We start from the raw sequence: 26617 nt of genomic DNA on the forward strand, positions 1-26617 counted from the left end.
TTTGTTTGAACACCTTTAGAAATGATCTCAACAGAGTGTATCAGAAGATCCACAGTTAGATGTGAAGGTAAAGATTTGAAATGACCCATGACAATCAGAACTCTTGTGGACACACTGTGTGTTCTATTCCCCAGTGCAAATCAGAGAGCTTCACTCTCTTGTGTACGGCATCCACCATTCATAGATCATGAGCAGTATGGCCCATGCTACATCAGTCACACAGACCATATAACCAACCAGTATCCCTGCTCTCCATTGTGTGAAGCTCCAAGAATCAGGTCAAATCTAGAAATTCCTTGTCTTATACTGTGTCCAGAAATGCCCAGGCCATCATTCTCCATGAGAAACTAAGTTGAGTATTTGAGTTATGAAACATGAACTCCTTCTCTGAAGTCAGTTCCTTCTGATGACGTATTTCTTCATCTTGATCCGTCATTATCTATTTATTCTGCTTTTTAGGACCCAGTAGTGACTCCAAAGCAGCACTGTATTCAGTAACTTAGAACCCATTAGTAACTGAGAATAAAGCCTGTGTTCAATGTGTAAGCTGTTCTTATTCCATTGCAATACTCATATATTTTTGGCTGCATTCTAGAATATGTATTGCCAGTGGGAGAGCTCATTGATGAGTGTGGGATGAGGAATCACCTTTAGATGATATGGACTACAGAGCAAGCAGCACAGATGTAGGGCAATTACTTGGTGTGGAGGATGGTACATGTTATTTAGTACTGGAGATGAAGTACACAGGCCTGGTTTTGTCTGGATCTTGTGGAATATTTAAAAAAAATCAACATTTAATACATGCATGGCCCCCTGGTTCTGTGATGAGCTGCCTAAAACTGTGTAAGATGTGGATATAGACAGATGTGATGGGAGTAGATGTTCATATGAAAATGATAAAATTCATGTTTCAAAATTGAATCTCTATTGATGATAGCAAATAGGATTAATGGTTTCTTTCTACTAATTATTGTTAGTTTTTAAATTAGTGCATAACATAATGGGATTTAGTGTGTGGTTTTCGTAGTCATGCAACAGTGTACTTTACTGGTGATTGCTCCTTTATTACACACATTTGTCATTCATTTTACTACTGATTTTCTTACTCAGCACATGTAGCTGCCTTCTGAGTTCATGTCATATGTGTGTATGTGTTCCATATGAGAGAACATGTGGTAAATTTGCACAATAGAGTGTTACTCAGCTGTTTAAATAATGACATCATCAGCTGGGCAATGGTGGTGCATGACTTTAATCCTAGCACTCAAGAGGCAGAGGCAGAGGGATCTTTGTGAGTTCATGAACAGCTTGGTCTACAGAACAAGTTCCAGGACAACTAGAGATACACAGAAAGACCCTGTCTCAAAAAACAAAACAAAAAATTGGCATCATGAAATTTACAGGCAAATGGATAGAACTAGAAAAAAGAAATATCTTGAGTGAGATAACCTAGGCCCAGTATGATAAATATGATATGAATTCACTTATGTGTGGGTATTAGCCATTACATAAATGATATCCAACTTATAATCCATAGACCCAGGGAGGATAGGTATAGAAGAAGGCTCTGGGAGAACAATGAATCTTTAAGAGGTGGGAGAAATAGAATAGATTTTGAGTGGACTGGGGGTTGGGGGACAAGAATAGGGTGTCAGGTGGGCAGAGTGAAGAGAAATGGGGTTGAGGAAGGGGATCTGGGAAGAGACAGCTGGAACTGAAGAGAAGTTGATGGATTGTATAGAAACCCAGTGCACTGAAGACTTCCTAAAATATGTGAAGGGGATCCTATTGAGGTCTCCTGATAATGGGTAGATTGAGTCCCAACTGGCTTGGCCATCACTTGTTACTAAACAATATAACAAGAATCTTAAAAGGTCTTGCTGTGGGATGGTGTGTATGTCAAGTGTGTTGCTGATTGGTCAGTAAATAAATCACTGATTGGCCAGTGGCTAGGCAGGAAGTATAGGCGGGACAAGGAGAAGAATTCTGGGAAGTGGAAGGCTGAGTGAGCGAGACACTGCCAGCCGCCATCAGGACAAGGAAGATGTAAAGTACCGGTAAGCCACAAGCCACGTGGCAAGGTATAGATTTATAGAAATGCATTAACTTAAGCTGTAAGAACAGTTAGCAAGAAGCCTGCCACGGCCATACAGTTTGTAACCAATATAAGTCTCTGTGTTTACTTGGTTGGGTCTGAGTGGCTGTGGGACTGGCGGGTGAGAGAGATTTGCCCTGACCGTGGGCCAGGGAGGAAAACTCTAGCTACAAGGTCTTATTAGTAACAAACCCAGAGTGAGATATTGTGGTAAAAGCTGAAAGATCAGAAAGACAGAGAAGCAAGCCACTAGTTCTTACCGCTATGAAATCCTCCACTGAAAGAGAGCAAGCTCCTCTCCTCACTCCACCTTATCACTTCCTCAGTCTGCTCAACTCTATCACTTCCTGTCTGTATGTACAGACCTCCGTACCTCTATGGTTAACTAGTGGCTAGTTCCTCCTTCTGATTTTCAGGCAGCATTATTTTTTAGAGAACAAATAAAATATCAGAACATTTTCCCTTTTTAGTTTAAAATAAAAAACTTTATAACTAATATAAGAAAAACTACATATAATAAGTATTATAACTATGTACAACATATACAGTCAATAAATTTATCAACAATGTCTAGTCCATTTGCATTTGATACATTCAGAGAAAATATTCCATTATTGTTCCTATCTTTGTGAATCCAAAGGATTGTATTTAATTCTCCTTCTTTCCTTACTTGAATTATCAACCAAACCTACCTTTTGATGTCTTTCAAACTTCAACACTTTATATGGCTTTAGTAAGTTTCTTTTATGAATGTGTTAACAAGGAAAACTATAACTATAATGATGTATATCTTCAACTCCCTCAGAGAAACAAAAAGGAATTAACATTAACTGAGTAAACAGGAGGTGAAAAAAAGCAACTTCCAGAAATTGTGAGAAATGACAGAAAGAGCTGGCTATCTGGAGAGTCACTGAAGATTTCTCTGCAACACTGGGTCATCCATTCTGGCCCACAGGCCTAGCATATCTGACTGAATCTTGTGTGAAACAGGATTTTCTGAAGGGCCTTCCAACTTGTCTTGGCAAAGATTGGTAGTCCTTTCTTTTGTGTCCTGCTTGTCCATTTAGGACAGCCTACTGTCAGCAGTTGCAGCAAGGGCATTTTTTAGTCCAGTGAATAACATTTGCCACAAAGAAAGTAAACTCCATATGAAGTTTCTTCAAAGTTCCTCATCTTCTCTGAAATAGGTTGGTGCTGACAAGAGCAGACATGTCTCATTGTCATAAAAAAAGAGGAAAATCTTTATAATTAAAACATCTTTAATGCCATATTCTGTAGATCTCTGAAGTGTTTGAAGATGACCGGTTTATCTAAAACATATTTCTGCTTGAATATGACTACAAGTTCCAATTGTAATGACTAACTACTAACCTACATTTCTTTATTATCCTAAATAGTTGGTAATAACTTTCAAGAACTAGAAAATTGCATTACATTGCTAAATGAAATGTACAGGTATAGTACCTTGAACAAGATTAGACATATATGCACAGAATTTTCTAACAAAATCAATGTGAAATTTGTATCAATATACAAAATTTGTATATAACATAAAAATCCAATCCAATATAAAATATTTAAAACTAGTAGTTGTTTTCAAAAAGTAGATTCAATAAACTACCTTTTTATCTTATCATATCCATATTCTCTCTTTTTGCCTTTTCAAAGTAGATTCAATAATCTACCCTTTAGCTTATATGTAAATCCTCTGTTTTTCTTTTCAGATTAGATTCTATAATCTACCTTTTATCATATATATATATATCTCTCTCTATATATATATATCTCCTTTCTTTATCTTTTTCATTTTTAAACAAGAACCCTTAATTGACAGTTATCTATAATCCAATAAATGATCAAAAACCACCCACCCCACCTCTTGAGAATGTGTGCATGATGTTCTTAAAATTACTTCCTGCTGTCTGGGGGTGAAGGCATCTTTATGGGATCCTGAAAAGCAAAATTTTGGATCAATTGTCTTATCCTGGGAGAAATAGCTGTATCATTCCTTGTCCAGTCTTTGCTTAATGTGAAAGTGCAGGGCTTGTTTCAAGTCCTTGCTCGAGTAGTTTGTGAGACTGGATCATCTCATCTAGCCATCTCCAAATTGTTCTGAGCAGTCTATAGTCTATAATCCATCTTTGGGTGGTGTTGGTCATCTTTGTGGTATTATCATCATTCTGATGGAATCATCATTGTGGGACCCCATCATCTACTTGAGACTTCAAAGTTGATGTTAGGTGTAGACATGGTTCCCTGCAGAAAACTGATAGAGATTCAAACATGAAAACATGAACAGGAAGCTAGATGAAGACTTTTTTTCTAGAACTAATTAGTACTTTATATAACCATTAATATCATGACAAAAAGTTTAAAAAAATATATTAATTTTATTAATTTTGATATAAAATTCATACCTTAAGAAATGTTTCAAAGAGTCAAAAATCCAAAGAATTATGAGATGAGTGGCAATAGAATAGTCCTTTAATTTCATTTTTTCTTCTGTTCCATATCAGCTGGTTCTTCTGACATGATACAGAGATTTTGCATTTTCTTTTAACAGGTATGCTTGGATTTAGAAAAGGAAAGAGACAGGCTCCAACTCCAAAGCCAGCTTTAATTTTTAAATGAACTGGAACTACACAAAGACCATTTGTGTTATATGTTTGATGAGAACAGCAGAAACAAACAAACATTTAGGAAGACTTATGAAATTTTATATGTGATATGCCAATAGGCCAACTTACTCTTTTTCTTGGGACATTTTCTTCTGGATGATATGTTTTTTTTTTCTTCAGATGTCTCATTTTTCCAGTGTTCTTCAGATTCCTTACTTAGCCTTTGTTCTCCTAAAAGACAAAAACAAAAATGGTTCCCAAACTTTAACTTTGGGGAGGTTCCCTTTTGGCGAGTTATATATGATTAAAGAAAAGCATTTCTTAGTTGTATAAGTTAATTTAAATTGAACAGTCATGCTGGTTGATGAACTATCACCTCTGCTAACTAAGATGTCTCTCTTGTTCAAATTGAACCTTTATCAATTTTGATGGTGTCCAAGCATTTCTTCTCCTATAGAAACAAAAGCAAAACCTTGTCCATAATGTAATACATATCCTGGTTTGCATCCTGAGGTCAGCATATTCTTAAAGTAAATAGACTGATTTAATACTGTAATTTTTTTATTGTCCAATGTCTCTTTACAATACTGTAATTTTTTTATTATCCAATGTTCCTTTCTCATTAGCATTGAGAAAATTTAAGGTTAATAGATTGTATTATGCAATCTATTTCTGGGGGATTTTGTTACCCATTTCTGTTTAGTTAGCATATCCTTTAGAGTTCAATTTGATCTTTCTATGACTGCTTGACCTATATGTATATGTAGCATATAACAATGGCAGATACATTGTTAATATGCTGTTCTCTTTGATTTTATTTCTTGCTTTCTGCAGATTCCCATTCTTGTATGCTCCTACAGAATTAACGGGTGCTTAATCAGAATGAATTACCATTTAACTGGTAAATTATGTGGTATACCTCTTATATACTTTATATTGTAAAAATTGTGTCATTTTACCAGAGACATATGCTAGGGCATTGTCAGTTTTAATTCAGTGGTTCATGGTGGATAAAAGAATATAAAAGAAAGTCAAAGTTCAGATTCAAACAAGAAACTTGGTTTCTACATTAACATTAAGTTGGTCATTTGGAAATCAATTCAGCAGAACCATTAGTTTCATCAGAAAGAGACACAAACTGTTTACAGAAGAGCATGGGCATAACACTGGTGTTCAGACATACATCTGTAGAAAAGGATTCTGTGACTCATGAACACCATGGAAACCAAAACTAGAATTGATAGTCTCTAGCTCTACAGAACATGATGTCTGCTATTGTGTCTTGGTCAGACCCAGCATGTGCCCTTTTTTGTCTATCCCCTTTTATCTACCATGGCATCATCCTACTGTAACAAGTTTGTATCACCATAAGTGGCTTTCCCATGAGTACTTTCTTGGTTCACACTTGTGGCAGAATCCAGAGTGGATTTCATGTCTTGGCACTGGTTCTCTATGGTCTTGGATGAAATCATACTGCCTGTGGTTGGATAAGATGCTAAAAACAACAATTTTTGCATGTTTTTTATTGTTCTGAAAGCAAGGTCTCCCATTCAACGCCAGAGGGAAGAGATTATTGCATGAATCCACAGGGGAGTGAAGAATACTGTCAAAAAGAACTTGGGGTGATTCAAGGGATAGCTTCAGTCACCAATAAAATCATAAGCAAACACTTACAAACACATAAGCTATGTATATACATGCTGGACCCTGTAGAGTCCACCTTATCATACTCATGGGTTGGCAAGTACATTGTTAATATGCTGTGCTCTTGGATTTTTATCTCTTGATTTCTGCAGATTCCCATTCTTGTGTGCTGCTACATGTAGATGAAATTCTAAATGTTCTTATTAAATAATAAACACAGAGCCAAATACAGAGTTAAAAGCCCAAAAGATCAGAGCACTAGCGAAGCCTTTAGCTTACCAGTCGCTGCCGTCCTTCCCCTCAGAGAGAGACCTTCTCCTGTGTGACCCAACTTTTTATTGCCTTGCCTGTTCTATCTTCTCATTGGCTTTAAACCCAACCACATGATTTCCTAGTCACTGCCTGTCTATACAGACCTCCAGGTCTCTATAGTTCATACTGAGATTAAAGGTTCGGGTTACCGTTTGACTGTGTCCTTGAATACATGGAGACTCTGCCTGCCATGTGATAGGATCAAGGGTGTGTGCCACCACTGCCAGACTTCTGCTAAATGGCTTGCTTCAGGCAACTTTGTTTATTAACATACAAATAAAAATCACATTTCAGCGCAAATAAAATATCACCATACCTACAGAAGCAGCAGGTGCTTAATTAGAATGAATTACTTTTTAACTGGTAAAGGAAATGTAGACATTGTTGGATTTTTCTCTACTTCTGATACCTACCCACTCAACAAAACAATTGACTGAAGAATGACTAAACTTAACAGAGATTTATGGTTGAGTAAGTCTTTTATTCAATTATTGTTTTCCAAGGTTTGGCATTCATGTGCCCCAGGGGAAGTACAGATTCAAGCATTATTTTTCCCTCTTTACTCCATTAAGAACTTTCCTCTCTTCCATTCCTAGATCTTTCTGCAATGCTGTCTTCCTAGTGGCTCATCTGGTATCTTCAGAAGGGAAGAAACAATTTGGGTTTTACTCTTTTCCTTTTCCACAGCAGACACTCGGAATTTCCCCTATATTCTCTGCCATGTCTGTAATTCCTGAAAATTTGGATGTTTGCAATGATAGCTCTGCAAGAGAAAGATTATAAACTTGAAGACTGACAGACTGTTTGAGGGGACTCTAGAAGTCTAGCTGTGCTCCTATGAGAAGTGAAAATGTCACTGATGTTAGCCACAGCAATTTCCTGTGTGTGGCTGAGGTGACAAGTATTGTCTGTGTTTGCTGCTGAAGATTTTGGGACAGGGATGTCAGGACGAGATGGGACCTACTCTCTGCTTTAGAAATGCCTTCATCTCTCTCAGATTCTTTTATCTGATTTTTAATATTTGTATCCTTTGAAAACTTACCATGTTTACCTGTTTGATACATATATAATATATCCAATGTGCATTTGTTCATTGTCATGTATGTGTTTCTGTGCACACATTGACTGTTGTGGGGCTTCTGAAAGATGTTTCTAGGCATTATCAAAGATGTAAGATTAAGACATAGTGTCTTGACAAGTCTGCTTGAGTATCTAAGGTCCTGCTAAAGAGAACCAATCTTGTGTGTGAGGGATTAAAAGAAGTCTGCTGTGTTTTATCCCAGGCTGTTATACCAATAGCTGTAGGTAATCATACAATAAGTATCTGTAAATGAGAAATGCAGCTTGCAGTCAGGTCTGCACTCAACAAAGGCAACATGGAAATACATGTTCAGGAGTTAGGTTGGAGGCAATGGGCAAAAAAATCACCTAAAACAAATAAAGGACTGAGGATGAACACTTGGCAGTATAGCATTACTGTTTGCTGAAATGTGGTTGTGGAGTAAGTCATCAATTCAACAGTAGAAGTAGATAAATGAAGTGTGGAATGTCATTTGACATGAAAGATATTGTAATAGCTTTACTCTGAAATGGGCTTACTGAAGGCAGCTGGGGAAATTTTAAAATTGGCCTCTAGATAGAATATTCTGTGGAAGACTCTACTGGCTCCAGGGATCATTGTTTACTTCATTTAAGGTTACAGGTCTGTATGATCTACTAGATATTTGACCTTGCATGCTAGAAGTAGATTCTTCTGTTTTATAGCAGATGGTGTCCCTGTTCCTTCTCTTCTCCTCTGCTTTCCAATCTCAGCAGCTCAGGCACCACTGTGCATCCAGCAGCCTGAGTCCCCCGTTCAGGTTGTACAGCAGAAATCTTTTATCTGCAAAGATCACACTTGTAATTACATGAGCTCTCTGTGGGTGGCTTGTCTAATATATAAAGGGAGAGAGTGCTGTATCAATGTAATTTGATATCTTATGAAGTCAGAAAGAAACTAAAATAAACTTATAAAAGATATAAGTAATTAACATATTTGATTAGACAAGTCGTTTTCAACTTATACTTTCCATAGAGAGTGAGGTACATGCAAGCATATACACTTCAAGGCTCACAACCACTTTCATGCTTTTGATAAAATTTTTTACAATAAGTGAGAGAAACTACGTGTGTAATTTGAAAGAGAGATTGTTCCGTCTTTCTCCACTTAAATTTCCTCATTGTGGCTGCATAAATATATTTATCTTAATTCCCATAACTATAAAGGACCATAAGATGTGCAGCTAGCATTTATGTCTATGACACTAATTTTGTGTGGTCTAATTGTCTAATTGGATTTTACTTCCTTGTCAAAATTAGGGAAATGGTAAATGAATATTTGATAGGTACAGTATAATGTCTAATAGGTACAAAACATGTCTACCATCTGATTTAAGCACATGTTGATGCACACTATGGAATCTTTTATGCATGCTGGTTAATTTCCCTACAAAGTAATAATGACAGTTTCTCTCACTATATGGGAGTGCTTTTTCTTAACACTCACTTGAAAATATGATTGACTTAGTATGTGCAAGTAGCATTGTATCCATTATGTGTGCATTTGTACATTATTAACTTGAAACAATTTATGTATTAGAAGTATATGAAAACTCAGATTTTCAGATTTTTTTTCCTATTTTACTGTGGATATTTTTCATCTTTTAGTTTTTCCAATTAAAGGACATAAATATCTGCTTATTGATTATTTGAAAACATTTCTACAATGTAATGTTTATTCTAAATATAGAGCTATAGTAATAAAAGCAGCTTGGTACTGGCATAAAAGCTGACATGCAGATCAATGGAATTGAATTGAAGACTCTGACATTAATCCATATACCTATGAACATATGATTTTCAACAAAGAAGCCAAAAATGGTACCATGGAAAAAAAAAGCATCTTCAACAAATGGTGCTGGCATAACTGGATGTCAACATGTAGAAGAATGCAAATAGATCCATATCTATCACCATGCACAAAACTTAAGTCCAAGTGGATCAAAGACCTCAACATAAATCCAGTTATTCTGAACCTGATGGAAGAGAAAGTAGAAAGTAGTCTTGAATGTATTGGCACAGGAGATCACCAGTAGCACAGCCATTGAGAGCAACAATTAATAATGGGACCTCTTGATACTGAGAAGCTTTTGTAGGGCAAAGGACACGGTCAGTAAGACAAAACAACAGCCTACAGAATGGGAAGAGATCTTCACCAACCCCACATCTGACAAAGGGTTGATCTCCAGAGTATATAAAGAACTCAAGAAACTAGATATCAAAACAACTAACAGTCCAATTAAAAAATGGGCTATAGAGCTGAACAGAGAATTCTCAACAGAAGAATCTCAAATGGCCAAAAGACATTTAAGGAATTGCTCAACATCCTTAGTCACCAGGATAATGCAAATAAAAATGACTCTGAGATACCATCGTATACCTGTGAGAATGGCTTAGATCAAAATCATGGAAGACAGCTTATGTTGGAGAGGGTGTGGAGCAAGGGGAACACTCCTTCACTGTTGGTGGGAATGCACACTTGTACAACCACTTTGGAAATCATTATGGTGGTTTCTCAAAAAATTGGGAATCAATCTTCATCAAGACCCAGCTATACAACTCTTGGGCATATACTCAAGGAATAATCAATCATAGCACAAGTACACATGCTCAACTATGTTCATAGCAGCATAATTTGTAATAGCAAAAACCTGGAAACAACCTACATGGCCCTCAACCGAAGAATGGATAAAGAAAATGTGGCACATATACACAATGGTGTTCTACTCAGCAGAGAAAAACAATGACATCATGAAGTTTGCAGGCAAATGGCTGCAACTAGAAAATATCATTCTGAGTGAGGTAACCCAGTCTCAGAAGGACAAACATGGTATGTACTCACTCATAAGTGGATACTAGATATAAAGCAATGGGTAACCAGACTGTAACCCACAGCTCCAGGGAGGCTACCTAGTAAGGAGGACCCTAGGAAGGGCACATTGATCATACAGTGATGGAGAAATGGATGAGATCTACATGAGCAAACTAGGGGTGACGGGGGGGGGTAATGGATGGCAAGGAATGGGAGATGAGAGCTTAGACAAGTGGATGGTTCGAGCTGGAATGGGAACAGGGTAGGAGAGCAAAGAAAGACATACAATGATAACTGAAGACACCATGGGAATAGGGAGAAGCAGAGTGTTAGGAATTGTTCCCAGGAATCCACAAGGATGATTCCACCATAGACTACTGAAAATAGTTGAGAGGGTGCCTGAGCTGGTCTACTCTGGTGATCAGATGGCTGAATACCCTAACTGTCATTATAGAACCCTCATCCAGTGACTGAAGGAAGTAGATACAGAAATCCTCTGCCAGGTCCCAGGCAGAGCTCCAGGAGTGCAATTGATGAGAGAGAGTAGGAATTCTATGAACAAGAGATATCAAGACCATGATTGAAAAAAGTACAGAGACAACTAGCCAAACTAGTGGAAACACATGAACTGTGGACCAATAGCTGAGGAGCCCCCATGGTACTAGACTAGACCTTCTGGATAAGCAAGACAGTTGTTTAGCTTGAACTGTTTAGGGGCCCCCCAGGCAGTGGGATCTGGACCTGTCCCTAGTACATGAGATGGCTTTTTGGAGCCTAATGCCTATGGTGAGACACTTTGCACCGCGTTAGTGCAGGAAGGAGGGGCTTGGACATGCCTCAACTGAATGTACCAGACTCTGCTGACTCCCCATGGGAGACCTTGCCTTGGAGGAGGTTGAAAGGGAGAGATGGGAGTGTGTTGGAAGGGAATGCTGTGGGGTGGGAGGAGGGAGAACAGAGGAATCTGTGGTTGATATGTAAAATGAATAGAAAATTTTGTAATAAAAAAATTTTAAAAAATCTTACATTAAATCTGGTGTAGAAATGAAAAAACATTTCTACAATGTAATGTTTATTCTAAATATTTATAAAATACCATACTGAAGATGTAAAAAAACATGAACTTTTAATTTTATGTGGTATATTTATGAGTTATCAAATATGTATTTTTCAGAAATGATACAGCTTTCCTTCTTTGTTCTAAAACTATTTGCACTAATTTCTTTAAGTTTTGCATTGTCATAATTATCAGTAATATTTATATATATTCATTTGTCACCATGACGTCAGTTTAGGGTATAGGATGATAATTTATCATATGTAAAAATGTACAGCGATTAACCTATGGAATGTAACATTTCCACCTTTTCAACTTTAATCATATTAATTATTCATTTTATGAAAAGCCATGTGCTATCAGAACCAAGCATCTTACTGGCCATAATGGTGGCTCATGCCTTTAATCTGAGAGCATTTGTGAGGCACAAACAGGTGAACCTATGTTTTCAAGGCAAACATGATCTACACAGAAATTCTGGATCATGCAAATACATATATTGAGTACTCTTTTACAAATTTCTTTTTAAATTCTCTTACTTTATTAGTATAACTAATAAAAACACAGTTAATAAATATCTTTTAGTGAAAAATTCATGTGTACTAAGAATTTTGGATGATATATACCCATCTTGAGTTGCCCACAATGTGTTTGTGTCTTGGTTCCCAGAAGAAACAAAATGCCAAGCTCTAAGCCTGTGTGCTCACAATGCAATAGAGAACCATTGTCCCATTTAATTTTGCATTGTTGTGTACATAGTGAATATAAACATAAAGGAGTCATTTATATCATATGGACCCTGTAGAGGTTAAAAAAAAAGCTTTTAATCTAATATATTTTTGTTAAAATTATCTACTCAAAATTTTGTCCCTCACAGACCACTGGTTGGTAGAAAATAAGTTTCTGGGCCAGAATCCTCATATGTTGCACACATTTTGAAAGTATTTTTTCACATAGGTTGCTTATTGAAGGATGCTGTGTGTATAATGGACAAAGAGTACTTTCTGTAAACATATCTTCTATCTTGATGATTGCAAGTGCACAGGGTGTGTTAAATGTACAGGTAAAACTAACTTATGATGTCATTTAACTTCTGAATTTCTCTATTTACTATTCTGTTCATGTTACCTGTCTGAAGTTGAAACTGGGGTATTGAAGTCACCCACCATTTCTGTGCAGAGGTTAAATTTAATTTCTGTGCTTTTAAATTTAAGACTATTCCTTCAGTGAAGTTGGAGACTCCTGTATTTGATGTTTATTTAATTAGGATTGTTAGACCCTGGTTTTGGATTTTTCCTTTAGTGAGTAGAAAGGACACTTCACTGTCTCTTCTGAATAGGTTTTGTTGGATGTCTGTTTTGTCACATTTTAATATAGTTGTGCCTGCTTAGATTTGTGAGGGGTTCTTATTTTGTTTGTTTCTAGTATATCCTGACTGCAGTTTTCCCCCCACTCACTCCTCCCAGTCCCCCTCTTTCCCTCTCCTCCAGATCCACTCCTCCTCCATTTCCCTTCAGAAGACAGCAGGCCTCCCAGGGACATCAGACCAACAGTGCATAACAAGATAAAATAAGACTAAGCACAGACCCTCATATCAAGGCTGGGAGAGGCAACCAGTAAGAAGGAAAGGGTCCAAACAGCAAATGAAAGAGTCAAAGGCACCCCCACTCCCACTGTTAGGGGTCCCACAAAACAGCAAGCTAACAACCATCACATCTAGACAGAGGACCTAGCGTAGACCCATACAAGCTTCATGATTGCTGCATCAGTTTCTGTAAGCCCCTAAGAGCCCTGATTAATTGATTCTGTTGATCTTGTTCTCCTGGTGTTCTCAACCTCTTTGGCTCCTACAATTCTTCCACCCACCCTCTTCTGTGGAGTTCCCCAAGCTCCAAGGGGAGAGATCCAATGGAGATCTGTAGCTGAAATTTTCCTGTTCCTGTCTGGCTCCCGTGGCCCTGTGGCTGCTTGAATCCAAGTAAACACACGGAGGCTTATATTGATTAAAACTGTTTGATCTAATGGTTCAGGTTTCTTGTTAGCTAGATCTTACATCTTAAATGAACCCATTTCTATAAATCTGTACCTTGCTTGTGGCTTACCAGTACCTTTACATTTTGCTTCTCATGCCAGCAGCTTGCAGCATCTCCTGACTCAGCCTTCCTGTTCCCAGAATTCTCTTCTCTCTTTGTCCCACCTACACTTCCTGCCTGGCTAATGGCCAATCATCACTTTATTTATTAACCAATCAGAGCAACACATTCACAGCATACAGAGTGATATCCACAGCAGAGATCTCCAATTTGAGCTCTCTTTCTGCCTAATATTTGGCTATGCGTCTCTGTATCTGCTCCCATCAGTAGCCAGTGAAGGACTCTCTGACGACAATTGGCCTGGCACCATCTATGAGTATAGCAGAATATCATTAAGAAATATTTTACTGATTTTTTTCCTATGCAAAGTCTCTGGGCTATCCAGCCTCCAGTTCCTAGTCATCTAGACAATGTCAAGCATGGTCTCCATTTCATGGCTTAGGCCTCAAATTAGACAAGTCATTAGTTGGACAATCTGACAAATTCTTTGTCTCCTCTACCCCAGTGCATCTTGAAAGTAAGATAAATTTATACGTCAAAGGTTTTGTAGCTGGGTTGGTGTCCCAGTCCCACCATTGGAAGGATTGCCTGGTTACAGGAGATGGGTGGTTCAGACCCATATCCTCCAATACTAGGAGTCCTCCCTAGGATCACCTTTGTAAATTCCTAGGAGCTTCTGCTGGACTAGGACGCATCCTCAAAATGCACCCCAATTCCAGTCATCTCTCCCAGTACTCTCTCCTTCCATCCCTTCCCCAAACCTGATCCCTCCTTTTCCAATTCCCATCATCACCCCCACTCCCTGCCCACCTAGAAAATCTATTCAATTTCCCCTTCCCAGGGAGGTCCATGTGTCCCACTTAAAGTGCTCCTTGTTACTTAGCCTTTCTAAGTCTGTGGATTCTAGCATGATTACCATTTACTTGACAAATAATATCCAACTGTAAGTGAGTACATATTATGTTTGTCTTTATGCATCTGGGTTACTTACAAAGGATTTTTTTCTAGTTCCATCCATTTTTGGATGATATGAAATGATATGAAAATTTCATCATATCATTTTTTCTAGTAGCTGAATATTACGCCATTGCTTAAGTATACCAAATTTTATTTATCCATTCTTTGGTTGAGGGACATCTGGATTGTTTACAACTTCTGACTATTATGGATAAAGGCACAATGAACATAATTGAGCAAGTATCCTTCTGGTAGGATGCAGTGACCTTTGAGTATATGCCCAAGAGTGATAAAGCTGGGTCTTGATACAGGTCGATTTCCAGTTTTTTTGAGAAACTGCCATATTGATTTCCATAGTTGCTGTACAAGTTTACTCTCTCACAAGCAATGGAGGAGAGTTTCCCTTGATCCACATTCTTGCCAGCATGAGCTATCACTTGTGTTATTGATCTTAGCTATTCTGACTGGTGAAAAATGAAATCTCCATGTCATTCTAATTTGCATTTACCTGATGGCTGAGGATGTTGAACATTTCTTTAAATGTTTCTCAGCCATTTTGAGTTCTTCTTTTGTGAATTCTCAGATAAGCTCTGTACCACACTTTTTTTTATGTATTAAACTTTCGCTCATTAATTTACTGTTTTTTTTTAATTTTTATTTTGCAATACAATTCAGTTCTACATATCAGCCACAGATTCCCTTGTTCTCCCCCTTCCTGCCCCCCTCACCTTCCCCCCAGCCCGCCCCCCATTCCCATCTCCTCCAGGGCAAAGCCTTCCCCACAGACTGAGATCAACCTGGTAGACTCAGTCCAGGTAGGTCCAGTCTCCTCCTCCCAGGCCGAGCCAAGGGACCCTGCATAGGCCCCAGGTTTCAAACAGCCGACTCATGCAATGAGCACAGGACCCGGTCCCACTACCTGGATGCCTCCCAAACAGATCAGGCCAATCAACTGTCTCACCCACTCAGAGGGCCTGATCCAGTTGGTGACCCCTCAGCCATTGGTTCATATTTCATGTGTTTCCATTTGTTTGGCTATTTGTCTCTGTGCTTTATCCAACCTTGGTCTCAACAATTCTCGCTCATATAAACCCTTCTCATTCTCACTAATTGGACTCCCAGAGATCCACCCGGGGCCTAGTCATGGATCTCTGCATCCAGATCCCTCAGTAGTTGGATGAGGTTTCTAGCACGACAATTAGGGTGTTTGGCCATCCCATCACCAGAGTAGGTCAGTTTGGACTGTCTCTCGACCATTGCCAGCAGTCTGTTGTGGAGGTATCTTTGTGGATTTCTGTGGGCCTCTCTAGCACTTTGCTTCTTTCTATTCTCATGTGGTCTTCATTTACCATGGTCTCCTATTCCTTGTTCTCCCTCTCTATTGTTGATCCAGCTGGGATCTCCTGCTCACCCAAGCTCTCTTTCCCTTGACCCTCGCCCTTCACTACCCCCACTCATGTCCAGGCTGTTCATGTAGATCTCATTCCTTTTCTCTGTCATTGGGTGATCCCCGTGTCTTTCTTAAGGTCCTGTTTTCCAGGTAGCCTCCCTGGTGATGTGAGTAGCAGTCCAGTCATCCTTGTTCCACATCTAGTATCCTGCTATGAGTGAGTACATACCATGTTTGTCTTTCTGAGTCTGGGATACCTCACTCAGGATGATTTTTTTTAGATCCATCCATTTCTCTGCAAACCTCATGATGTCATTGTTTTTCTCTGCTGAGTAGTATTCCTTGTGTATATGTACCACATTTTGTTTATCCATTCTTCAGTTGAAGGTTTGCTTAGTCTGAGTTACTCCAAGGTATTTTAATTAGATTATTTGGTTTGTTAATATCTAGTTTCTTGAGTTCTTAATATATTTTGGATATTCGCCCACTATCTGAAGTAGAGTTGGTGAAAACCTTTTCCCATTCTATAGGTTAGCATTTTGTCTTATTGATGATGTTCTTTATATTATAGAAGCTTTCCAGTTCTGCGAGGTCAAATTTATTAATTGTTGATCTTAGTGCCAGGACTAATTATTGGTGTTTTGTTCAGGAAGTCATCTCCTGTGTCAATGCATTCAAGGCTACTCCCCACTTTCTCCTCTGTTAGGTTTAATGTGCCTGGTTTTATTCTGAGGTCACTGATACACTTGGACTTGAATTTTGTGCAGGGTGATAAATGGTTTTTTTTTGCGTTCTTTGCATTCTTATACATGCAGACATCTACTTAGATCAACACTATTTGTTGAAGAGGCTTTCTTTTTTATTGTGTCTTTCTGGATTCTTCAACAAAAATCAGGTGTCCAAAAGTGTTTGGATTTATATCTGGTTCTAAGATTCCATTGATCATGCTGTTGGTTTTTATGCTAGTAACATGCAGTTTTTATTACTGCAGCTTATAGTATAGCTTGAAATCAGGGATTGTGATACCTCTGGAAGTTCTTTTATTCTACAGGATTGTTTTAGCTATCTTGGATTTTTTTTTGTTTTTCAATATATAATTGATTATTGTTCTTTCAAGTTCTGTAAAGAATTGTATTGGAATTTTGATGAGGAATGCATTGAATCTGTAGATTGCTTTTGGTAAGATGGCCATTTTTACTATGTTGACCTTAACCCATTCATGAATATGGGAGATCTTTCCACCTGCTCATATCTTCTTAAATTTTTTTCTTCAAAGACTTGAAGTTTTTATCATACAAGTCTTTCACATGCTTGTTTGCTTAGTCTGAGTTACTCCAAGGTATTTTATATTATCTGTGGATATTTTGAAGTGTGCTATTTCCCTGATTTCTTTCTCAGTCCATTTGTCCTAGCATATAGGAGGGCTACTAATTTTTTGAGTTAATCTTGTATCCATCCACATTGCTGAAGGCGTTTATCAGCTGTAGGAGTTCCATGGTAGAAGTTTTCGAGTCATTAACTATTGAGACCTAACTATCTTTCATATTTTTGCCTTTTGCCAAATTGGGATAGTGGTCATAATTTTCTTCAACCACTTTATATTCTGAAAAGTGTACTGTGGTGATATATTATGTCCCCCAATATACTAATAAACTTATCTGGGGTCAGAGAACAGAACAGCCACTAGATGGACATAGAGGTCAGAAAATGGTGGCACTCGCACCTTTAATCCTAGCATTCTGGAGGCAGAGATCCAGTCTGATCTCTGTGAGTTCAAAGCCACACTGGAAACAGCTAGGCATGGTAACTCACGCTTTTAATCCCAGGAAGTGATGGCAGAAAGCAGAAAGGTACATAAGGCGTGAAAACCAGAACTAGAGCTGGTTAGGCTTTTAGGCTTTTGAGCAGCAGTTCACCTGAGATTCATTCAGATGAGGACTCAGAGGCTTCCAGTCTGAGGAAACAGGATCAGCTGAGGAATTGGCAAGGTGAGGTAGCTGTGGCTTGTTCTGCTTCTCTGATCTTCCAGTATTCACCCCAATACCTGGCTCCAGGTTTGTTTTTATTAATAAGACCTGTTAAGATTCACGCTATAGTGTACCTTTCTCTCTCACTATGATTGATAGTTTTTCTAGGTATAGTAGTTTGAGGTAGTATCAGTGCTGTTTCATTACTTGTAGAATTTATAAGCCCAATCTCTTCTGGCTTTGTAGTCTCTACTGAAAAAATCTGTTGCTATTCTGATAGGCCCCTCTTTGAATATGACTTAGTCATTCTCATTTGTAGCTCTCCAAATCCTTTCTTGGTCCTGTATATTAACTGTTACTATTATTTTATAACATAGGAAGTTTCTTTTATAATCCTTTGCATATGGAGTTCTGCAAAATCAAATAGACTTAACATATATCTATAGAACATTCCAACCAAAAATTAAAGAATATACATTCTTCTCTGAAGCTCATGGAATTTTCTCTAAAATAGACTACATATTAGGATAAAAGCAAGTCTCTAATGTTCAGGAAAATTTAAAGCACATCCTTCATGCTGTCAGACTGTATGTTTTAAGTCAGGATATAAACAACAAAAAAGAAAGAACACAAATTCATGGATGTTAAGTTACACAAAAGTGAACCATTACTGACTGAAGGAAGAAATATAGATAGGCATTCACATTCCTAGAATTGAATGGAAATTAAATCATAACATATCAAAACTTCAGCTGTCACAAGAGGAAAGTTTATGGAACTGTGGATTTATGTGAAAAACTTTGAGAGACCACAAATTAATGACTTTATGAGATACCTGAAACCTTTAAAAATACAAGAATAATCAACACTCATAAAGGTAATCAGTAAGAGTTCATCAAATCAGGGCAAAAATTAATGAACCAGAAATAAAAATTTCAATAGAAAGAATGAATGAAGCCAATACTAAGATTAATAGCATGTTAGTCAAATTAACAAAAGAAAAAGATAGAGGATTCAAATTAATAAAATTAGAGATGGAAGGGGAAAGATTACCACAGACATTGACAAAATTCAGAGAATCAAAAGAATATATTATAAAACACATGTATTCCTATAAATTGGAAAAAAATAAAGAAATGAATGAATTTCAAGATATGCATATGACCCACCAATGTTAAATATAATTGAAGTTAATAGTTCAAATAGACCTATAAGAGAAAACATTAAGTAAAAATATCCCAATTTTAAAACAATCTCAAGTGAGATGGAGTCAGTGTACAATTTTTGCAGGCCTTCAAAGAAGAGCTAACATTAATATATCTAAAACTGTTACACAAATAGAGAAAAAGAGAAAAAGAAAGACCATTTACTTTGTGAAGGTGGTATTACCCTGATTTCAAAAAAATACAAAGACCATACCATAAATGAAGAAAAATAGAGAAAAACCACATATAAACCTAGACATAAATCAAATGCTTGAAAACTAAACTCAAGAACACCCAAAAATGATTATACACCATGATCATGTTGGCCTCACCCAAGAGATTCATGACTGGTTCAACAACTCTAAATCAATTAATATAATCTACCATATAAACAGACAAAATGACAAGAAAAAATGAATCAACTGGTTAAATGAAGTAAGACTTCTGACAAAAATCCAACATGATTTCATAATGAAAATACAGGAGAAAATAGGTACAAATAGAACAAAGTCTGTTTTCTTATCACATGAGTTTAAGGTGATATTTATCTCCTTTTCTACAGAAAGCACCAACATGAAGAAAATAACATTGCATTTATACAAATCACTAAAAGTATGTCAACAGGGGAATGAACTTTGGCACACAAATCAAAGAACTATGTATAAAATATGACTTCAATGAAACAAATCTTAACAAATATATTTTTCTTGTGAAATGTCATAATATTCTTCCATGTGTGTGGAAATTTGGTTGTTAGAGAGTGCAAGTTATTTTCCTCACTAGTGACTAATATTAAGAGAATGAGTAAGTAGATCAGAAGGTAAGATGCTTGCAGTTCAGATATAAGAACTGAGTTTACTTTTGCAGATCACAAAACAAAATGGGGGGTCATTGCACTGTACATGTGTAATCCTTTTGCTTTTGGAGAAATGAGGGGTAGAAGTAGGAAAAATCCAAGTTTATGTGTCACAAAACATCTGTTATTAAATACAGAAGAAGATAACAACCCCCATTTCAAGTTTTCACTGTCTACAATCATGTACATGTACACAAAGCACAGAGAAACATATATACATATCACACAACACACATATAAAAGTGAATTGTTATAGAAATGTCAACTGATGGTCAGACAGTTTGAATGGCCTAGAAGTTCCTGAATTAAACAATGTCTTAGTAACTTGTGGCTTGATCAAGAAACATTTTGTTTTTCATGGTTGCGCAGACTGAAAGTTGAATTCTAGGAGATCTGAAGACCTAATCCTAACTCATGGACAGAATTTATGACAAATATAAGTTAACTGAATCTTCGCTTACTCTCTTAGAGCTCAAGTTATTGGGAGGTTCACATTCAGGGTTTTTCATAGTCTTAAAGAAATAAAACAAAGAACATTTTAAGTCATATAGAAACAATACAGTAGAAGCTTCCTAAAATATATACATATATGAAAGAAATTTTAATGGAATCATGAAATAACAGGGAGAGAAAGCCCCAATAAGATATTTCTCACCACCAAAGAAAATCTCTAGTTTGGGGATGGGTTAATTGAGTTGTGAGCACCCCCACCCCTCCAGAAATGCCCAAACAACCCAGGCTTTTGCCAAAGCTATTGGTTGCTGTCCACAAATTAATGGTAAAGTCCTATTATTGGAGATAATACTACAGGACTCATTGAACATGGAGAAGTTGACCTAGTATAGACTTAGAGTCTTTGCTCCTATACACTAGTGTTCATGGTACTGGAAGGCAGTCTGCAGGGAGATTGCATGGAGGTAAACACCAACCTAATTGTAGACCCTCCAATCTACAATGATGTCCTTTCTGCAAGATATACTGGTGCAAAATGGCACAAAGCTTGTGAGACTAAACAACCAATACATGATTGGATTTTAGGTTCACTCCATGAGATGGAACCCAGCACTTTTCAAATTGTCAAGAACCTGAGACAAGATAGGCCATGGAACCAGGGAAAAACCAAATACTATAGTTTTGCTAAAGAAATATAGCAATAAAATGTCTCCTAAGGATATTCTGCCATATTCATAGATCATTGTGTCACTCGGCTATCATCAGAGATGTCTTCTCCAGCAATGGAACATTCAGTTCTAAATGATTTGTCTTCTTAAAGTCCCCTTCCTCAGGGTCAGGGAACCCGAAAGAAGAGGAGGTGGAAAGATTATATGAGTCAGAGAAAGTCAAAGACACTAAGGAAACAAGACTTTCTAAACATAGCAGGACTGATACACATATGAACTCAAGAGACTGGGAAGGATGCACAGGGCCTGTACCACTAAGACAGATGGGTTGCCAGCACTGATAGGGGAAGTGGACACAAGCCCTCATCTTTAATTCAGAAGCCAACTCCAAGTTGTCACAAGCCTCCATCCCGAACCCAGTAGCAATAAAAAAATTAGTTTTCTTCAATGGAGACTCCCTGGGTATTCAAACAATTCTTAAGTGCAGGACCCATGCTCCATAGTAGATGAAAAACAAAAATGAATAAATAAATAAACTTAATGGCATTGGTGGAGGTTAATTTTTTTTAACATTACATGACTTTTTTGCACAATTATTATTTCTGATTTCTTGTTTTCATGATTTTCTGTGTATGAAAATGTGTGTCTTTTCCTCTCTTGTGTCTCTTGTCCTTTTTCTTTAGCTTTTTTTCTTCTGTTTGTTTGCTTGTTTTCTCCAATTCTGGCTTGTTTGTTTTTATTTTAAATTATCATTATTTATAGACATCTTTCTGACTTCTAATAAGACAGAGAGACAGGAGTGTAGAATTGAGAGGGATGGGAGGTGCGGCAAACCTGTAAGGAGTTGGTGGAGGGGAAACTGTAATTAGAATATGTTGTATGAAAAAAATCTATTTTCAATTTGCTTGCACATATGTTATGGTTGTGTAGTGTGAGTCTTCCTCCTAAATATTGTTCTACCTTCTGTGCAGGTTCAAGTTGAGGAACTACTAATGTATTTTGGCCATGATGTTTGTCATTGAGGAAATCAATAGCAATCCCTATCTTTTACCTAATACATCCCTGGGATTTGAGGTTCATAATGTCCCACATGATCAAAGGCACACTCTGGCAACTCTTTTTGGCTCACTTTCAGGCCCTGTTTATGGCATCCCTAACTACAGATGTGCAAGACAGAGTGTATTGGCTGCAGTACTTACAGGACTATCATGGGCAATATCTGAATACATAGGAACACTGCTGGATCTTTACAAATTTCCACAGGTGAGAGAAGGTGATGGGATAAGACATGATGTCAGCTCTGCTTGGTGACATTTCAGCTGTCTGTGAGGACAAGAGGACAAGCTTGAGTAACTCTTCATGGATAGGGAAATAAAGGAGACGCTGTTGACATATCTACATTTTTGTAGCTTAGAGTAGAGAGAAGGGGAAGGAAGGGTGGAATGGACACAACACAATATTAAACCTCTGAATATTGTCTGTATTTCTGAGGAATATTATTCACACTGTGAGTTTGTGTGCATTAATTAAATAAAATGAGTTTTGGTTCAGGGGGCAGAGCCTGCAACTAGTTGACTGGAATTAGCTATACAGAGTCTGGATGATCCGGGAATACATACAGAGATACAACACAGGATGGGACTTGGAATTCAGTGCTTTCTTTTTGCTTTGGGATGAATGGAGAGACATGACTATTGCTGGATCTCTGGCCAAAAAGGAAAATCAAGTGGCTGCTTGGGGCACTGACTGTGGAGCTGTGGGGCCACAGACAGTAATTAATGCATTAGTAGATTCATGTGCAGCTGCTGAGCTGACAGAAGAACATCACTGTACTTTTCTGATAAACCCATAGGAAGACAGAGATCTTCAAAGCAGGATTGCCCTAAAGGCTTCAAACCATTGCTGTAGAATTGAGTTGAATTTTAGGACAATGTTCTTCTTTCCAATTGTTTTTTCCCTACAGCTTACTTTTGGGCCTTTTGATACTACCCTGAGTGAACAAAGAAGGTTTTCTTTCCTGTACCAGGTGGCCCCCAAGGACACATCTCTGACACTTGGCATTGTAGCTTTGATGCTTCTTTTCCACTGGAACTGGGTTGGGCTGTTCATCATAGGTGATCACAAAGGTGCCCAGATGCTGTCAGATTTGAGAAGTGCAATGGAGAAAAGTGGAGTCTGCAGATCATTTGTAGAAATGATCCTAGTCAACAGGGGTTCACTTCTGATCACCTCCTGGAAAAATCAGGTGCAGATCCTGGAATTATCAGCAAATGCAATTATTATTTATGGGGACACTGATTCTCATTGCGCTTAATAGTACATATAAAGCAGAGGTTAGTTATGTGGAAAGTCTGGATCCTGAACTCACACTAGGATCATTCCAAATCTGATAACTATTTCCTGTTAGATGCACTGCATGGGACCCTTATTTTTTCACACCATAATGAGGAGATTGATAATTTTACAGATTTTACCCAGACAGCCAATCCTTAAAATACCTAGAAGACATTTGTCTTCATGTATTGTGGCACTCATTCTTCAATTGCTCATTTTTAAAGAAAGATTGTAAAACTATGGATAACTATCTGACCAAGGTCTCCTTGGCATTCTTGCCAGGGAACATATTTGACATGGCCATGAGTGAAGAGAGTTACAGTGTGTACAGTGCCATGTACGCTGTGGCCCACAGTCTGCATGAAATGATTTCTAATCAAGTACAAAACCAACTACCTGAAAATGGGGAAGAGATAGTATTCTTCCCCTGGAAGGTAATGTCACCTCCATAGCACTGTGGTATTAACAATGTGATGTCCTCAGGGTTTATAAGCATGTTGTGTTTTATAATATATTGTCAAACTCCACAGGGAACACTGAACTTGTTCACTCCTCAGTGATCAATGAAAACACAGCCATCAATATCTGTGATGAATTGGTGGCTGAAGCAAAGAGGAAAACTGTTTAGTATCTATACTGAGTTTATTCTAAGAAGCCTCACTATCATCACATGGTAAAATGTTCAAATAAAAAATCCCTGTACATCTCACACTAGAAATAGAAGATATAGGTAATTAATAACCAATAGAATGCTTATATTATGTAAGTGTTCAACTATAATAACACTTTAAACATAAAAATAATTGGAGTAGTTTTGAAATGTTCTTGCATATGTTTATCTATTCAAAGAAACTAAGATTTATCTGAGTGTACTTTTCTTTTTTTTTTTTTATTTTTTTTTTTTATTTTTATTTTGCAATACAATTCAGTTCTACATATCAGCCACAGATTCCCTTGTTCTCCCCCCTCCCGCCCCCCTCACCTTCCCCCCAGCCCGCCCCCCATTCCAATCTCCTCCAGGGCAAAGCCTTCCCCACAGACTGAGATCAACCTGGTGGACTCAGTCCAGGTAGGTCCAGTCCCCTCCTCCCATGCTGAGCCAAGGGACCCTGCATAGGCCCCAGGTTTCAAACAGCCAACTCATGCAATGAGCACAGGACCCGGTCCCACTTCCTGGATGCCTCCCAAACAGATCAGGCCAATCAACTGTCTCACCCACTCAGAGGGCCTGATCCAGTTGGTGACCCCTCAGCCATTGGTTCATATTTCATGTGTTTCCGTTTGTTTGGCTATTTGTCTCTGTGCTTTATCCGACCTTGGTCTCAACAATTCTCTCTCATATAAACCCTCCTCATTCTCGCTAATTGGACTCCCAGAGATCCACCTGGGGCCTAGTCATGGATCTCTGCCTCCAGGTCCATCAGTAGTTGGATGAGGTTTCTAGCACGACAATTAGGGTGTTTGGCCATCCCAACACCAGAGTAGGTCAGTTCGGATTGTCGCTCGACCATTGCCAGCAGTCTGTTGTGGGGGTATCTTTGTGGATTTCTGTGGGCCTCTCTAGCACTTTGTTTCTTCCTATTCTCATGTGGTCTTCATTTACCATGGTCTCCTATTCCTTGTTCTCCCTCTCTGTTTTTGATCCAGCTGGGATCTCCCACTCACCCAAGCTCTCTTTCCCTCGACCCTCGCCCTTCACTACCCCCACTCCTGTCCAGGCTGTTCATGTAGATCTCATTCCATTTCTCTGTCGTTGGGCGATCCCTGTGTCTTTCTTGGGGTCCTGTTTTCCAGGTAGCCTGCCTGGTGATGTGAGTAGCAGTCCAGTCATCCTTGTTCCACATCTAGTATCCTGTTATGAGTGAGTACATACCATGTTTGTCTTTCTGAGTCTGGGATACCTCACTCAGGATGATTTTTTCTAGATCCATCCATTTGTCTGCAAACCTCATGATGTCATTGTTTTTCTCTGCTGAGTAGTATTCCATTGTGTATATGTACCACATTTTGTTTATCCATTCTTCAGTTGAAGGGCATCTAGGTTGTTTCCATGTTCTGGCTATTACAAACAACGCTGATATGAACATAGCTGAACAAGTGCTCTTGTGGTGTGGTTGAGCATTCCTTGGGTATATGCCCAAGAGTGGTATAGCTGGATCTTGGGGGAGATGGATTCCCAATTTTCTAAGAAATCGCCATATTGATTTCCAAAGTGGTTGTACAAGCTTGCATTCCCACCAGCAGTGGAGGAGAGTTCCCCTAGCTCCACATCCTCTCCAGCATAAGGTGTCTTCAGTGTTTTTGATCTTAGCCATTCTGACAGGCGTAAGGTGGTATCTCAGAGTTGTTTTGATTTGCATTTCCCTGATGATTAGGGATGTTGAGCAATTCCTTAAATGTCTTTCAGCCATTTGAGTTTCCTCTGTTGAGAATTCTCTGTTTAGTTCTATAGCCCATTTCTTAATTGGACTGTTGGGCATTTTGATGTCTAATTTCTTGAGTTCCTTATATATTCTGGATATCAGTCCTCTGTCAGATGTGGGATTGGTGAAGATCTTTTCCCATTCTGTAGGCTGTCGCTTTGCTTTGTTGACCATATCCTTTGCCCTACAAAAGCTTCTCAGTTTCAAGAGGTCCCATTGATTGATTGTTTCTCTCAGTGTCTGTGCTACTGGTGTTCTATTTAGAAAGTGGTCTCCTATGCCAATGTGTTCAAGACTACTTCCTACTTTCTCTTCTAGCAGGTTCAGAGTAGCTGGATTTATGTTGAGGTCCTTGATCCACTTGGACTTAAGTTTTGTGCACGGTGATAGATATGGATCTATTTGCAGCCTTCTACATGTTGATATCCAGTTTTGCCAGCACCATTTGTTGAAGATGCTTTCTTTTTTCCATTGTGTACTTTTGGCTTCTTTGTCAAAAATTATTTGTTCATAGGTGTGCGGATTAATATCAGGGTCTTCAATTCGATTCCATTGGTCCACATGTCGGTTTTTATGCCAGTACCAAGCTGTTTTTATTACTGTAGCTCTATAGTACAGCTTGAAGTCAGGGA

General features: G+C 38.2%; 1 pseudogene; it reads left to right on the forward strand.

Moving 5' to 3' along the window:
* Window positions 1-6473: 6473 nt before the first annotated feature.
* LOC131903560 (vomeronasal type-2 receptor 116-like) overlaps window positions 6474-26617 on the forward strand; it is a 32667-nt pseudogene continuing 12523 nt past the window's right edge.

The sequence above is a fragment of the Peromyscus eremicus genome, chromosome 1 (genome assembly GCF_949786415.1).
Source record: "Peromyscus eremicus chromosome 1, PerEre_H2_v1, whole genome shotgun sequence".
In the NCBI taxonomy this organism is placed as follows: domain Eukaryota; kingdom Metazoa; phylum Chordata; class Mammalia; order Rodentia; family Cricetidae; genus Peromyscus; species Peromyscus eremicus.